Here is a 6,038-nt window from a genome sequence, read left to right as displayed (position 1 = left end):
ATATAAATTCCTAAATAAAGAAAAAAATATATATATTGTTCCCATAAATACATTCCTTTAGCTAAATAAAAAAAAAAAAACAGTAAAAGTACACATATTTAGTATCGCTGCATCTGTAACGACCCGATCTATAAAACTGTCCCACTAGTCAACCCCTTCAGTGAACATCGTAAATTTAAAAAAAAAAAAAAAAAACGAGGCAAAAAACAACCCTTTATTATCATACCGCCGAACAAAAAGTGGAATAGCACACGATCAAAAAGACAGGTATAAATAACCATGGTACCGCTGAAAACATCATCTTGTCCTGCAAAAAACGAGTCACCATACAGCATCATCAGTCAAAAAATAAAAAAGTTATAGTCCTCAGAATAAAGCGATGCAAAAATAATAATTTTTTCTATAAAAGCGCCAAAACATAAAAAAATTTGAAATGAGGTATCGCTGTAATCGTACTGACCCGAAGAATAAAACTGCTTTATCCATTTTACCAAACGCGGAACGGTATAAACGCCCCCTCCTAAAAGAAATTCATGAATAGCTGGTTTTTGGTCATACTGCCTCACAAAAATCGGAATAAAAAGCGATCAAAAAATGTCACGTGCCCGAAAATTTTACCAATAAAAACGGCATCTCATCCTGCAAAAAACAAAACCTCACATGACTCTGTGGACCAAAATATGGAAAAATTATAGCTCTCAAAATGTGGTAACGCCAAAAAATATTTTTTGCAATAAAAAGCGTTTTTAGTGTGTGACAGCTGCCAATCATGAAAATCCGCTAAAAAACCCGCTATAAAAGTAAATAAAACCCCCCTTCATCACCCCCTTAGTTAGGGAAAAAAAAATAAATAAAAAAAATGTATTTATTTCCATCTTCCCATTAGGGTTAGGGCTAGGGTTAGGGCTCGGGTTAGGGCTAGGGTTAGGGTTAGGGCTAGGGTTAGGGTTAGGGTTAGGGTTAAGGTTGGGGCTAGGGTTAGGGTTAGGGCTAAGGTTAGGGTTTGGGTCAGGGCTAGGGTTAAGGTTGGGGCTAGGTTTAGGGTTGGGGCTAGGGTTAGGGTTGGGGCTAGGGTTAGGGTTTGGATTACATTTAAGGTTGGGATTAGGGTTAGGGGGTGTCAGGGTTATGGGTGTGGTTAGGGATATGGTTGGGATTAGGGTTAGGGGTGTGTTGGAGCTAGGGGTGTGGTTAGGGTTGGGGTTAGGGGTGTGGTTGGGATTAGGGGTGTGTTTGGGTTAGGGTTTCAGTTAGACTTGAGGGTTTCCACTGTTTAGGCACATCAGGGCTCTCCAAACGCGACATGGCGTCCGATCTCAATTCCAGCCAATTCTGAGTTGAAAATGTAAAATAGTGCTCCTTCCCTTCCGAGCTCTCCCGTGCGCCCAAACAGGGTATTACCCAAACATATGGGGTATCAGCGTACTCAGGACAAATTGGACAACAACTTCTGGGGTCCAATTTCTCTTGTTACCCTTGGGAAAATAACAATTTGGGGGGCTAAAAAACATTTTTGAAGGAAAAAATTATTTTTTATTTTCATGACTCTGCGTTATAAACTGTAGTAAAATACTTGGGGGTTCAAAGTTCTCACAACACATCTAGATAAGTTCCTTGGGGGGTCTAGTTCCCAATATGGGGTCACCTGTGGGGGGTTTCTATTGTTTAAGTACATCAGGGGCTCTGCAAATGCAACGTGACGCCTGCAGACCAATACATCTAAGTCTGCATTCCAAATGGCGCTCCTCCCCTTCCGAGCTCTGCCATGCGCCCAAACGGTGGTTACCCCCCACATATGGGGTATCAGCGTCCTCAGGAAAAATTGCACAACAACTTTTGGGGTCCAATTTCTCCTGTTACCCTTGGGAAAAAACAAAACTGGGGGCTAAAAAATAATTTTTGTGGAATGAAAAAGAATTTTTATTTTCACGGCTCTGTGTTATAAACTGTAGTGAAACACTTGGGGGTTCAAAGCTCTCATAACACATCTAGATAAGATCCTTAGCAGGTCTACTTTCCAAAATGGTGTCACTTGTGGGGGGTTTCAATGTTTAGGCACATCAGGGGCTCCCCAACGCAACATGGTGTCCCATCTCAATTCCTGCCAATTTTGCATTGAAAAGTCAAACGGCGCTCCTTCCCTTCCGAACTCTGCCATGCACCCAAACAGTGGTTTACCCCCACATATGGGGTATCAGCGTACTCAGGACAAATTGCACAACAACGTTCTGGTACAATTTCTTCTGGTAACCTTGGGAAAATAAAACAATTTGGAGCTGAATTAAATTTTTTGTGAAAAAAAATTAAATGTTCATTTTTTTTAAACATTCCAAAAATTCCTGTGAAACACCTGAAGGGTTAATAAACTTCTTGAATGTGGTTTTGCGCACCTTGAGGGGTGCAGTTTTTAGAATGGTGTCACACTTGGCCATTTTCTATCATATAGGCCCCTCAAAATGACTTCAAATGTAACGTGGTCCTTAAAAAAATGGTGTTGTAAAAATGAGAAATTGCTGGTCAACTTTTAACCCTTATAACGCCCTAACAAAAAAAGCATTTTGTTTCCAAAACTGTGCTGATGAAAAGTAGACATGTGGGAAATGTTACTTATTAAGTATTTTCTGTGACATATCTCTGTGATTTAAGGGCATAAAAATTCAAATTTGGAAAATTGCGAAATTTTCAAAATTTTCGCCAAATTTCCGTTTTTTTCACAAATAAACGCAGGTAATATCAAAGAAATTTTACCACTATCATGAAGTACAATATGTCACGAGAAAACAAAGTCAGAACCACTGGAATCTGTTGAAGCGTTCCAGAGTTATAACCTCATAAAGGGACAGTGGTCAGAATTGGCCCGGTCATTAACGTGCAAACCACCCTCGGGGCTTAAGGGGTTAATGACCTTGTATGGGGCATACAGAGTAGAATTTCAATTTTTGCAGATGACACTAAACTGTGCAGGGTAATCAATACAAAGGAGGACAATTTTATATTACAGGAGGATTTATGTAAACTAGAATCTTGGGCTGATAAATGGCAAATGAGCTTTAATGGGGATAAATGTAAGGTCATGCACTTGGGTAAAAGTAATAAGATGTATAATTATGTGCTTAATTGTAAAACTCTGGGCAAAACCGTCAATGAAAAAGACCTGGGTGGATGACAAACTCATATTCAGTGGCCAGTGTCAGGCAGCTGCTACAAAGGCAAATAAAATAATGGGATGCATTAAAAGAGGCATAGATGCTCATGAGGAGAACATAATTTTACCTCTATACAAGTCACTAGTGCGACCACACTTAGAATACTGTGCACAGTTCTGGTCTCCGGTGTATAAGAAAGACATAGCTGAACTGGAGCGGGTGCAGAGAAGAGCGACCAAGGTTATTAGAGAACTGGGGGGTCTGCAATACAAAGATAGGTTATTACACTTGGGGCTATTTAGTTTGGAAAAAGGAAGGCTAAGGGGTGATCTTATTTTAATGTATAAATATATGAGGGGACAGTACAAAGACCTTTCTGATGATCTTTTTAATCATAGACCTGAGACAGGGACAAGGGGGCATCCTCTACGTCTGGAGGAAAGAAGGTTTAAGCATAATAACAGACGCGGATTCTTTACTGTAAGAGCAGTGAGACTATGGAACTCTCTGTCGTATGATGTTATAATGAGTGATTCATTACTTAAATTTAAGGGGGGACTGGATGCCTTTCTTGAAAAATATAATGGTACAGGGTATATATACTAGATTCCTTAAAAGGGCGTTGATCCAGGGATCTAGTCTGATTGCCATATGTGGAGTCGGGAAGGAATTTTTTTCCCCAAGGTGGAGCTTACTCTGTGCCACCTGGGTTTTTTGCCTTCCTCTGGATCAACATCTTGGGGCATGTTAGGTTAGGCTATGGGTTGAACTAGATTGACTTAAAGTCTTTCTTCAACCTTAATAACTATGTTACTATGATGCTAACAATAAAAATAAACCAGCAAAATTCCTGGTTGTGAGGTAGCAAAACCCAAAAAAGTCCAAGGGGTGTGAATACTTTTGCAAGTTACTGTAGATTGATTGGTATATGGTCTACATCCTGGTATGTGCTGCTTCCATCCTGTGTCCTAACTCTCTTATGTGCTGCTACCATCTTGCACCTCCATCCTGTCATATGCTGCTCTTATCCTGCCCCCTCAGTGCCACATATGTTATAATGCCCCTCAGTGCCACATACAAGTTATAATGCCCCCTCAGTGCCACATGCAGTTAGTAATGCCTCTCAGTGCCACATACAAGTTATAATGCCCTCTCGGTGCCACATATGTTATAATGCCCCCTCAGTGCCACGTATAAGTTATAATGCCCTCTCAGTGCCATGTACAAGTTATGCCCTCTCAGTGCCACGTACAAGTTATAATACCCTCTCAGTGCCACGTATAAGTTATAATGCTCCCTCAGTGCCACGTACAAGTTATAATGCCCTCTCAGTGCCACATGTTATAATGCCCCCTCAGTGCCATGTATAAGTTATAATGCCCCTCAGTGCCACTTACAAGTTATAATACTCCCTCAGTGCCACATACAAGTTATAATGCCCCTCAGTGCCACATGTTATAATGCCCTCTCAGTGCCACATATGTTATAATGCCCCCTCAGTGCCATGTATAAGTTATAATGCCCCTCAGTGCCACGTATAAGTTATAATGCCCTCTCAGTGCCACGTATAAGTTATAATGCCCTCTCAGTGCCACGTACAAGTTATAATGCCCTCTCAGTGCCACGTATAAGTTATAATGCCCTCTCAGTGCCACGTACAAGTTATAATGCCCTCTCAGTGCCACGTATAAGTTATAATGCCCTCTCAGTGCCACGTATAAGTTATAATGCCCTCTCAGTGCCACGTACAAGTTGTAATGCCCCCTCAGTGCCACATGCAGTTAGTAATGCCTCTCAGTGCCACATACAAGTTATAATGCCCTCTCGGTGCCACATATGTTATAATGCCCTCTCAGTGCCACGTACAAGTTATAATGCCCCCTCAGTGCCACATGCAGTTAGTAATGCCTCTCAGTGCCACATACAAGTTATAATGCCCTCTCGGTGCCACATATGTTATAATGCCCTCTCAGTGCCACGTATAAGTTATAATGCCCTCTCAGTGCCACGTACAAGTTGTAATGCCCCCTCAGTGCCACATGCAGTTAGTAATGCCTCTCAGTGCCGCCGCCTTTGAGTAATGTTGCCACTCTGGTTTGCAGCATTTACTAAGCAGCGGTGCTCACATGACACAAACCCCCTTTTTTGCGGTGACAGTGTGAAGCCGCAGCTATCAGTAACTCACATTATCATCCACAACAAGATCGCATTACATTCGCACAGCACTCATCTGATTTTTCAGTCCGGAAATCGGACCGTTTTTTTTTCTCGCAGATGTGTGTGAGCCCTAACTCACATTATCATCCACAACAAGACAACAAATGTTCTTTACCTTAGAAAAGGATAAAAAAGTGACATTTTGGTTCACATAAGTTGCAAAATTTGGAACGCTTCCACAACTGTACATGGCATCCTTGCACAGGGGCCATGCTAATCTTCTCTGTATCGTTCCAATCTTAGTATATGTGCTACTTAATTACCTATACCCATAACTCCCAACTGTCCCTCATTGTGCGGGACTGTCTCGATTTGGAGGCTTTGTCCCGCAGTCCCGCACAGAACTCTGCTTCTCCCGCACACAGCAGGAGAAGCAGCCGGCACGCCCCCTTGTTTAGGCCACTCCCCTTCCGTATGTTGTTTTTCCAGTGGGCGGTAGTAGGTACAGCTCAGAGAGGGAGGGGACTTTTTGAGGTATGTAACACCAGGGCTTAGGACACAGCCTGGGCGCCAATGTAAGCAGCAGTGGAGGGAGCTAAAATGCCTGGCAATCCTGCATGGAATGAGTGGGGCTGAGCAGGGTGGTGGTGGTAGCATGGACACTCACAGCCTCCTCTGTTACTGGCCTTGGCTGCTGTGATTGCAGAGCGACGTATCAGCAGTTTGTGCAGTAGT

General features: G+C 42.3%; 1 non-coding gene across 1 annotated transcript; it reads right to left on the bottom strand.

Annotated features, from left to right (window-relative positions):
* Positions 1-5,522: 5,522 nt before the first annotated feature.
* Positions 5,523-5,626, bottom strand: LOC143770839 (U6 spliceosomal RNA). Its single transcript, XR_013214751.1, has one exon. It is a non-coding gene; the product is annotated as a U6 spliceosomal RNA (small nuclear RNA).
* Between the last annotated feature and the right edge of the window lie 412 nt (positions 5,627-6,038).

The sequence above is a fragment of the Ranitomeya variabilis genome, chromosome 4 (genome assembly GCF_051348905.1).
Source record: "Ranitomeya variabilis isolate aRanVar5 chromosome 4, aRanVar5.hap1, whole genome shotgun sequence".
Classification (NCBI taxonomy): Eukaryota; Metazoa; Chordata; class Amphibia; order Anura; family Dendrobatidae; genus Ranitomeya; species Ranitomeya variabilis.
The sequence above is the reverse complement of the archived record's forward strand: the minus strand, read 5'-3'. Positions and strand labels throughout refer to the sequence as shown.